We start from the raw sequence: 11,762 nt of genomic DNA, 5'->3' as shown, positions 1-11,762 counted from the left end.
CCCTGGGTGAGGGAGTGAGGGGTAAAGCCTGGGACGGGCACAGAATCCCTGGGTGAGGGAGCGAGGGGTAAAGCCTGGGACGGGCACAGAGGATCCTTAGCTGTGGGGGAGTGAGGGGTAAAGCCTGGGATAAGCACAGAGGATCCTTAGCTGTGAGGGAGTGAGGGGTAAAGCCTGGGATAAGCACAGAGGATCCTTAGCTGTGGGGGAGTGAGGGGTAAAGCCTGGGATAAGCACAGAGGATCCTTAGCTGTGAGGGAGTGAGGGGTAAAGCCTGGGATAAGCACAGAGGATCCTTAGCTGTGAGGGAGTGAGGGGTAAAGCCTGGGATAAGCACAGAGGATCCTTAGCTGTGAGGGAGTGAGGGGTAAAGCCTGGGATAAGCACAGAGGATCCTTAGCTGTGGGGGAGTGAGGGGTAAAGCCTGGGATAAGCACAGAGGATCCTTAGCTGTGAGGGAGTGAGGGGTAAAGCCTGGGATAAGCACAGAGGATCCTTAGCTGTGAGGGAGTGAGGGGTAAAGCCTGGGATAAGCACAGAGGATCCTTAGCTGTGAGGGAGTGAGGGGTAAAGCCTGGGATAAGCACAGAGGATCCTTAGCTGTGAGGGAGTGAGAGGTAAAGCCTGGGATAAGCACAGAGGATCCTTAGCTGTGGGGGAGTGAGGGGTAAAGCCTGGGATAAGCACAGAGGATCCTTAGCTGTGGGGGAGTGAGGGGTAAAGCCTGGGATAAGCACAGAGGATCCTTAGCTGTGAGGGAGTGAGAGGTAAAGCCTGGGATAAGCACAGAGGATCCTTAGCTGTGAGGGAGTGAGGGATAAAGCCTGGGATAAGCACAGAGGATCCTTAGCTGTGGGGGAGTGAGGGGTAAAGCCTGGGATAAGCACAGAGGATCCTTAGCTGTGGGGGAGTGAGGGGTAAAGCCTGGGATAAGCACAGAGGATCCTTAGCTGTGGGGGAGTGAGAGGTAAAGCCTGGGATAAGCACAGAGGATCCTTAGCTGTGAGGGAGTGAGGGGTAAAGCCTGGGATAAGCACAGAGGATCCTTAGCTGTGGGGGAGTGAGGGGTAAAGCATGGGATAAGCACAGAGGATCCTTAGCTGTGGGGGAGTGAGGGGTAAAGCCTGGGATAAGCACAGAGGATCCTTAGCTGTGGGAGTGAGTGAGGGGTAAAACCTGGGATAAGCACAGAGGATCCTTAGCTGTAGGGGAGTGAGAGGTAAAGCCTGGGATAAGCACAGAGGATCCTTAGCTGTGGGGGAGTGAGGGGTAAAGCCTGGGACGGGCACAGAATCCCTGGGTGAGGGAGCGAGGGGTAAAGCCTGGGATAAGCACAGAGGATCCTTAGCTGTGAGGGAGTGAGGGGTAAAGCCTGGGATAAGCACAGAGGATCCTCAACAGTGAGGGGTAAAGCCTGGGACGGGCACAGAGGATCCTCAGCAGTGAGGGATAAAGCCTGGGACGGGCACAGAGGATCCTCAGCAGTGAGGGAGTGAGGGGTAAAGCCTGGGACGGGCACAGAATCCCTGGGTGAGGGAGCGAGGGGTAAAGCCTGGGCTGGGCACAGAATCCCTGGGTGAGGGAGTGAGGGGTAAAGCCTGGGATAAGCACAGAATCCCTGGGTGAGGGAGCGAGGGGTAAAGCCTGGGATAAGCACAGAATCCCTGGGTGAGGGAGTGAGGGGTAAAGCCTGGGATAAACACAGAATCCCTGGGTGAGGGAGCGAGGGGTAAAGCCTGGGCTGGGCACAGAATCCCTGGGTGAGGGAGCGAGGGGTAAAGCCTGGGCTGGGCACAGAATCCCTGGGTGAGGGGTAAAGCCTGGGACGGGCACAGAATCCCTGGGCGAGGAGGTAACACCTGGGATGAAGGTAGAGGATCCTTGGGGGTGGGAAGATAGTGGTAAAGCCTGGGAGAAACACAGAGGATCTCTAGTGGAATAGACCTGAGGAAAAGTCAGAGATTAACTGGAGTCTTTGGCATTTCACCAAGATGTAAATTGAGCAGACTCTGGCTGGACCTTGCAGCCCTTATCTGCGATCGGATTCTGTGTGTTTCTATATTAGGCTGGAGAGCATTTGTTAGGGTGATCCATCAGCTCTATTCTGGTGAGAAGGGAGCACGTGGGGGAGAGAGAGAGGTAACAGCAGCAGCCTGAGGGAAATCTGCCCCACAGCTGGTGTTGCCGAGTGTCCTGGCTGCTTGCTTGCTGTAAGTTACATAGTTTTGCAGGAAACTGAAAAGTCAGTGAGTGTGGACAAACCTTCACTAAGGCTGGCTAATCCCAAATCAGATCACTGAGTCCTTCCCATCTCTGGAGCACGGAGCAATCCAGTCCTCTGCAGATGTGGCTAGAGGAGCCGCGCGGTCTGTCTGTCTGTCTGGTAGCAGTGTTTGAGCCATGGGCAGTTTTGGCTGTGTCCTGGCTACACAGAAGACTTTAAGGCTGCTTTGCTCCTCTGGCCACTGTGGCCTAATAAAGGGGTGTTTTCTTCTTTTCTCGCTGTGACGGCTCGACCTCCTGCTCACTGCTGCCAGCCCCAGCACTGTGTATGGATTCTGCCTGCCCTCAGTCCTGTTTCCAGGCTGTATCGCCTGTGACTGCGCGACCTCCTGCTCACTGCTGCTCGTCCCAGCACTGTGTATGGATTCTGCCTGCCCTCAGTCCTGTTTCCAGGCTGTATCGCCTGTGACTGCCTGACCTCCTGCTCACTGCTGCTCGTCCCAGCACTGTGTATGGATTCTGCCTGCCCTCAGTCCTGTTTCCAGGCTGTATCGCCTGTGACTGCCTGACCTCCTGCTCACTGCTGCTCGTCCCAGCACTGTGTATGGATTCTGCCTGCCCTCAGTCCTGTTTCCAGGCTGTATCGCCTGTGACTGCGCGACCTCCTGCCTCCCTGCTGCTGGCCTCAGCACTGTATGGATTCTGCCTGCCCTCAGTCCTGTTTCCAGGCTGTATCGCCTGTGACTGCCTGACCTCCTGCTCACTGCTGCTGACCCAGCACTGTGTATGGATTCTGTCTGCCCTCGGTCCTGTTACCAGGCTGTATCGCCTGTGACTTCCTGACCTCCTGCTCACTGCTGCTGACCCAGTACTGTGTATGGATTCTGCCTGCCCTCGGTCCTGTTTCCTGGCTGTATCGCCTGTGACTGCCTGACCTCCTGCTCACTGCTGCTGACCCAGCACTGTGTATGGATTCTGCCTGCCCTCAGTCCTGTTTCCTGGCTGTATCGCCTGTGACTGCCTGACCTCCTGCTCACTGCTGCTGACCCAGCACTGTGTATGGATTCTGCCTGCCCTCAGTCCTGTTTCCAGGCTGTATCGCCTGTGACTGCCTGACCTCCTGCTCACTGCTGCTGGTCCCAGCACTGTGTATGGATTCTGCCTGCCCTCAGTCCTGTTTCCAGGCTGTATCGGCTGTGACTGCCTGACCTCCTGCTCACTGCTGCCGGCCCCAGCACTGTGTATGGATTCTGCCTGCCCTCAGTCCTGTTTCCAGGCTGTATCGCCTGTGACTGTGCGACCTCCTGCTTACTGCTGCCAGCCCCAGCACTGTGTATGGATTCTGCCTGCCCTCAGTCCTGTTTCCAGGCTGTATCGCCTGTGACTGCGCGACCTCCTGCTCACTGCTGCTCGTCCCAGCACTGTGTATGGATTATGCCTGCCCTCAGTCCTGTTTCCTGGCTGTATCACCTGTGACTGCCTGACCTCCTGCTCACTGCTGCTGGCCCCAGCACTGTGTAGGGATTATGCCTGCCCTCAGTCCTGTTTCCTGGCTGTATCGCCTGTGACTGCCTGACCTCCTGCTCACTGCTGCTGGCCCCAGCACTGTGTAGGGATTATGCCTGCCCTCAGTCCTGTTTCCTGGCTGTATCGCCTGTGACTGCCTGACCTCCTGCTCACTGCTGCTGGCCCCAGCACTGTGTAGAGATTATGCCTGCCCTCAGTCCTGTTTCCTGGCTGTATCGCCTGTGACTGCCTGACCTCCTGCTCACTGCTGCTGGCCCCAGCACTGTGTAGGGATTATGCCTGCCCTCAGTCCTGTTTCCTGGCTGTATCGCCTGTGACTGCCTGACCTCCTGCTCACTGCTGCTGGCCCCAGCACTGTGTATGGATTCTGCCTGCCCTCAGTCCTGTTTCCAGGCTGTATCGCCTGTGACTGCGCGACCTCCTGCCGGCCCCAGCACTGTGTATGGATTCTGCCTGCCCTCAGTCCTGTTTCCAGGCTGTATCGCCTGTGACTGCGCGACCTCCTGCTCACTGCTGCCGGCCCCAGCACTGTGTATGGATTCTGCCTGCCCTCAGTCCTGTTTCCAGGCTGTATCGCCTGTGACTGCCTGACCTCCTGCTCACTGCTGCCAGCCCCAGCACTGTGTATGGATTCTGCCTGCCCTCAGTCCTGTTTCCAGGCTGTATCGCCTGTGACTGCGCGACCTGCTTACTGCTGCCAGCCCCAGCACTGTGTATGGATTCTGCCTGCCCTCAGTCCTGTTTCCAGGCTGTATCGCCTGTGACTGCGCGACCTCCTGCTCACTGCTGCTGGCCCCAGCACTGTGTATGGATTCTGCCTGCCCTTAGTCCTGTTTCCTGGCTGTATCGCCTGTGACTGCCTGACCTCCTGCTCACTGCTGCCGGCCCCAGCACTGTGTATGGATTCTGCCTGCCCTCAGTCCTGTTTCCTGGCTGTATCGCCTGTGACTGGCCTGACCTCCTGCTCACTGCTGCTGGCCCAGCACTGTGTATGGATTATGCCTGCCCTCAGTCCCTGTTTCCTGGCTGTATCGCCTGTGACTGCCTGACCTCCTGCTCACTGCTGCTGGCCCCAGCACTGTGTATGGATTATGCTGCCCTCAGTCTGTTTTCCTGGCTGTATCGCCTGTGACTGGCTGACCTCCTGCTCACTGCTGCTGGCCCAGCACTGTGTATGGATTATGCCTGCCCTCAGTCCTGTTTCCTGGCTGGTATCGCCTGTGACTGCCTGACCTCTTGCTCACTGCTGCTGGCCCCAGCACTGTCGTATGGATTATGCCTGCCCTCAGTTCCTGTTTCCTGGCTGTATCGCTATGACTGCCTGAACTCCTGCTCACTCACTGCTTGCTGGCCCCAGCACTGGGTATGGAATTTATGCCTGCCCTCAGTCCCTGTTTCCTGCTGTATCGCCTGTGACCTGCCTGACTCCTGCTCACTGCTTGCTGGCCCCAGCACCTGTGTTATGGATTATGCCTGCCCTCAGTTCCTGTTTCCTGGCTGTATCGCCTGTGACTGCCTGACCGTCCTGCTCACTGCTGCTGGCCCCAGCACTGTGTAGGGATTTCTGCCTGCCCTCAGTCCTTTTTCCTAGGCTGTATCGCCTGTGACTGCCTGACCTCCTGCTCACTGCTGCTGGCCCCAAGCAACTGTGTATGGATTCTTCTCCTGCCTCAGTCCTGTTCCTGGCTGTATCGCCTGTGACTGCCTGACCTCCTGCTCACTGCTGCTGGCCCCAGCACTGTGTATGGATTCTGCCTGCCCTCAGTCCTGTTTCCTGGCTGTATCGCCTGTGACTTGCCTGACCTCCTGCTCACTGCTGCTGGCCCCAGCACTGTGTATGGATTTGCCCTGCCCTCAGTCCTGTTTCCTGGGCTGTATCGCCTGTGGACTGCGCTGACCTCCTGCTCACTGCTTGCTCGTCCCACACTGTGTATGGATTATGCCTGCCCTCAGTCCTGTTTCCCTGGCTGTATCGCTGTGACTGCCTGACCTCCTTCTCACTGCGGCTCGTCCCAGCACTGTGTATGGATTATGCCTGCCCTCAAGGCCTGTTTCCTGGCTGTATCGCCTGTGACTGCCTGACCTCTTGCTCACTGCTGCTGGCCCCAGCACTGTATAGGGATTCTGCCTGCCCTCAGTCCTGGTTTCCCAGGCTGTAATCGCCTGTGACTTGCCTGACCTCTTGCTCACTGCTCTGCTGGCCCCAGCACTGTATATTGATTATGCCTGCCCTCAGTCCTGTTTCCAGGCTGTATCGCCTGTGACTGCCTGACCTCCTGCTCACTGCTGCTGGCCCCAGCACTGTGTATGGATTCTGCCTGCCCTCAGTCCTGTTTCCAGGCTGTATCGCCTGTGACTGCGCGACCTCCTGCTCACTGCTGCTCGTCCCAGCACTGTGTATGGATTATGCCTGCCCTCAGTCCTGTTTCCTGGCTGTATCGCCTGTGACTGCCTGACCTCTTGCTCACTGCTGCTGGCCCCAGCACTGTATATGGATTCTGCCTGCCCTCAGTCCTGTTTCCAGGCTGTATCGCCTGTGACTGCCTGACCTCCTGCTCACTGCTGCTGGCCCCAGCACTGTATATGGATTCTGCCTGCCCTCAGTCCTGTTTCCTGGCTGTATCGCCTGTGACTGCCTGACCTCCTGCTCACTGCTGCTGGCCCCAGCACTGTGTAGGGATTCTGCCTGCCCTCAGTCCTGTTTCCTGGCTGTATCTCCTGTGACTGCCTGACCTCCTGCTCACTGCTGCTGGCCCCAGCACTGTGTATGGATTCTGCCTGCCCTCAGTCCTGTTTCCAGGCTGTATCGCCTGTGACTGCGCGACCTCCTGCTCACTGCTGCTGGCCCCAGCACTGTGTATGGATTCTGCCTGCCCTCAGTCCTGTTTCCTGGCTGTATCGCCTGTGACTGCCTGACCTCCTGCTCACTGCTGCTGGCCCCAGCACTGTGTAGGGATTCTGCCTGCCCTCAGTCCTGTTTCCTGGCTGTATCGCCTGTGACTGCCTGACTTCCTGCTCACTGCTGCTGGCCCCAGCACTGTGTATGGATTCTGCCTGCCCTCAGTCCTGTTTCCAGGCTGTATCGCCTGTGACTGCGCGACCTCCTGCTCACTGCTGCTGGCCCCAGCACTGTGTATGGATTCTGCCTGCCCTCAGTCCTGTTTCCTGGCTGTATCGCCTGTGACTGCCTGACCTCCTGCTCACTGCTGCTGCTGGCCCCAGCACTGTGTAGGGATTCTGCCTGCCCTCAGTCCTGTTTCCTGGCTGTATCGCCTGTGACTGCCTGACCTCCTGCTCACTGCTGCTGGCCCCAGCACTGTGTATGGATTCTGCCTGCCCTCAGTCCTGTTTCCAGGCTGTATCGCCTGTGACTGCGCGACCTTCTGCTCACTGCTGCTGGCCCCAGCACTGTGTATGGATTCTGCCTGCCCTCAGTCCTGTTTCCTGGCTGTATCGCCTGTGACTGCCTGACCTCCTGCTCACTGCTGCTGGCCCCAGCACTGTGTAGGGATTCTGCCTGCCCTCAGTCCTGTTTCCTGGCTGTATCGCCTGTGACTGCCTGACCTCCTGCTCACTGCTGCTGGCCCCAGCACTGTGTATGGATTCTGCCTGCCTCAGTCCTGTTTCCAGGCTGTATCGCCTGTGACTGCGCGACCTCCTGCTCACTGCTGCTGGCCCCAGCACTGTGTATGGATTCTGCCTGCCCTCAGTCCTGTTTCCTTCCTGGCTGTATCGCCTGTGACTGCCTGACCTCCTGCTCACTGCTGCTGGCCCCAGCACTGTGTAGGGATTCTGCCTGCCCTCAGTCCTGTTTCCTGGCTGTATCGCCTGTGACTGCCTGACCTCCTGCTCACTGCTGCTGGCCCCAGCACTGTGTAGGGATTCTGCCTGCCCTCAGTCCTGTTTCCAGACTGTATCGGCTGTGACTGCCTGACCTCCTGCTCACTGCTGCTGGCCCCAGCACTGTGTAGGGATTCTGCCTGCCCTCAGTCCTGTTTCCAGGCTGTATCGCCTGTGACTGCGCGACCTCCTGCTCACTGCTGCTGGCCCCAGCACTGTGAATGGATTCTGCCTGCCCTCAGTCCTGTTTCCAGGCTGTATAGCCTGTGACTGCGCGACCTCCTGCTCACTGCTGCTGGCCCCAGCACTGTGTATGGATTCTGCCTGCCCTCAATCCTGTTTCCTGGCTGTATCGCCTGTGACTGCCTGACCTCCTGCTCACTGCTGCTGGCCCCAGCACTGTGTAGGGATTCTGCCTGCCCTCAGTCCTGTTTCCTGGCTGTATCGCCTGTGACTGCCTGACCTCCTGCTCACTGCTGCTGGCCCCAGCACTGTGTAGGGATTATGCCTGCCCTCAGTCCTGTTTCCAGGCTGTATCGCCTGTGACTGCCTGACCTCCTGCTCACTGCTGCTGGCCCCAGCACTGTATATGGATTCTGCCTGCCCTCAGTCCTGTTTCCTGGCTGTATCGCCTGTGACTGCCTGACCTCCTGCTCACTGCTGCTGGCCCCAGCACTGTGTATGGATTCTGCCTGCCCTCAGTCCTGTTTCCAGGCTGTATCACCTGTGACTGCGCGACCTCCTGCTCACTGCTGCTGGCCCCAGCACTGTGTAGGGATTCTGCCTGCCCTCAGTCCTGTTTCCAGACTGTATCGGCTGTGACTGCCTGACCTCCTGCTCACTGCTGCTGGCCCCAGCACTGTGTATGGATTCTGCCTGCCCTCAGTCCTGTTTCCTGGCTGTATCGCCTGTGACTGCCTGACCTCCTGCTCACTGCTGCTGGCCCCAGCACTGTGTATGGATTATGCCTGCCCTCAGTCCTGTTTCCTGGCTGTATCGCCTGTGACTGCCTGACCTCCTGCTCACTGCTGCTGGCCCCAGCACTGTGTAGGGATTCTGCCTGCCCTCAGTCCTGTTTCCAGACTGTATCGGCTGTGACTGCCTGACCTCCTGCTCACTGCTGCTGGCCCCAGCACTGTGTAGGGATTCTGCCTGCCCTCAGTCCTGTTTCCAGGCTGTATCGCCTGTGACTGCGCGACCTCCTGCTCACTGCTGCTGGCCCCAGCACTGTGTAGGGATTCTGCCTGCCCTCAGTCCTGTTTCCAGGCTTGTATCGGCATGAGCAAAGTTTATGAGCTGCAGACCCACTGCAATTTAAGCAATCAGTTTCACCTCCTCCCCGAGATGGCTTACTTCATATTTATATATATATCTGTAATACACACACATAGGAAGGGGTGGGCACCAGGCAGCCAGCCAGTGCTTCATAGCCCCTGTTTTGTTTCATTGTAAGGAATAAGCTCATACACACAGAGACAGATAATCCACACCCAGACCGACAGACACAGGCAGGCAGACCGCATCATGCACACAGATACACACACCACACCCAGACTGACCCAGAGAGACAGACATACCACACAGCCAGGAGACAGACACAGGCAGGCAGACCGCATCATGCACACGGATACACACACCACACCCAGGCTGACCCAGAGAGACAGACATACCACACAGACAGGAGACAAACACAGGCAGGAGAGAGACCACATCATGTACACAGATACACACACCACACCCAGACTGACACAGAGAGAGAGACATACCACACAGACAGGAGGCAGACACAGGCAGGCAGATAGCATCAAGCACACAGATACACACACCACACCCAGACTGACACAGAGAGACAGACATACCACACAGACAGGAGAGAGTCACAGGCAGGCAGACCGCATCATGCACACGGATACACACACCACACCCATACTGACCCAGAGAGACAGACATACCACACAGCCAGGAGACAGACACAGGCAGGCAGACCGCATCATGCACACGGATACACACACCACACCCAGGCTGACCCAGAGAGACAGACATACCACACAGACAGGAGACAAACACAGGCAGGAGAGAGACCACATCATGTACACAGATACACACACCACACCCAGACTGACACAGAGAGAGAGACATACCACACAGACAGGAGGCAGACACAGGCAGGCAGATAGCATCAAGCACACAGATACACACACCACACCCAGACTGACACAGAGAGACAGACATACCACACAGACAGGAGAGAGTCACAGGCAGGCAGACCGCATCATGCACACGGATACACACACCACACCCATACTGACCCAGAGAGACAGACATACCACACAGCCAGGAGACAGACACAGGCAGGGAGACCGCATCATGCACACGGATACACACACCACACCCATACTGACCCAGAGAGACAGACATACCACACAGACAGGAGACAGACACAGGCAGGCAGACCGCATCATGCACACAGATACACACACCACACCCAGACTGACCCAGAGAGACAGACATACCACACAGCCAGGAGACAGACACAGGCAGGCAGACCGCATCATGCACACGGATACACACACCACACCCAGACTGACCCAGAGAGACAGACATACCACACAGCCAGGAGACAGACACAGGCAGGCAGACCGCATCATGCACACGGATACACACACCACACCCAGACTGACCCAGAGAGACAGACATACCACACAGACAGGAGAGAGTCACAGGCAGGCAGACCGCATCATGCACACAGATACACACACCACACCCAGACTGACCCAGAGAGACATACCATACCACCCAGACAGGAGACAAACACAGGCAGGCAGACCGCATCATGCACACAGATACACACACCACACCAGACTGACCCAGAGAGACAGACATAACCACACAGCCAGAGACAGACACAGGCAGGCAGAACCGCATCATGCACACGGATACACCACACCACACCCAGACTGACACCAGAGAGACAGACATACCACACAGCCATGGAGAGAGTCCACAGGCAGGCCGACCGCATCATGCACACAGATACACACACCACACCCAGACTGACCCAGAGAGACAGACATACCACACAGCCAGGAGACAGACACAGGCAGGCAGACCGCATCATGCACACAGATACACACACCACACCCAGACTGACCCAGAGAGACAGACATACCACACAGCCAGGAGACAGACACAGGCAGGCAGACCGCATCATGCACACAGATACACACACCACAACCCAGACTGACCCAGAGAGACAGACATACCACACAGCCAGGAGACAGACACAGGCAGGAGAGAGACCACATCATGTACACAGATACACACACCACACCCAGACTGACCCAGAGAGACAGACATACCACACAGCCAGGAGACAGACACAGCAGGAGAGAGACCACATCATGTACACAGATACACACACCCACACCCAGACTGACCCAGAGAGACAGACATACCACACAGCCAGGAGACAGACACAGGCAGACAGACCGCATCAATGCACACAGATACACACACCACACCCAGGCTTGACCCAGAGAGACAGACATACCACACCAGAGAGGAGACAAACACAGGCAGGAGAGAGACCACATCATGTACACAGATACACACACCACACCCAGACTGACACAGAGAGAGAGACATACCACACAGACAGGAGGCAGACACAGGCAGGCAGATAGCATCAAGCACACAGATACACACACCACACCCAGACTGACACAGAGAGACAGACATACCACACAGACAGGAGAGAGTCACAGGCAGGCAGACCGCATCATGCACACGGATACACACACCACACCCATACTGACCCAGAGAGACAGACATACCACACAGACAGGAGAGAGTCACAGCAGGGAGACCGCATCATGCACACGGATACACACACCACAACCCATACTTACCCAGAGAGACAGACATACCACACAGACAGGAGACAAACACAGGCAGGCAGACCGCATCATGCACACAGATACACAAACCACACCCAGACTGACACAGAGAGACAGACATACCACACAGACAGGAGACAGTCACAGGCAGGCAGATAGCATCATGCACACAGATACACACACCACACCCAGACTGACACAGAGAGACAGACATACCACACAGACAGGAGAGAGTCACAGGCAGGCAGATCGCATCATGCACACAGATACACACAC

Source organism: Rhinatrema bivittatum, chromosome 12, assembly GCF_901001135.1.
Source record: "Rhinatrema bivittatum chromosome 12, aRhiBiv1.1, whole genome shotgun sequence".
Classification (NCBI taxonomy): domain Eukaryota; kingdom Metazoa; phylum Chordata; class Amphibia; order Gymnophiona; family Rhinatrematidae; genus Rhinatrema; species Rhinatrema bivittatum.
Note: the sequence above shows the minus strand (reverse complement) of the source record.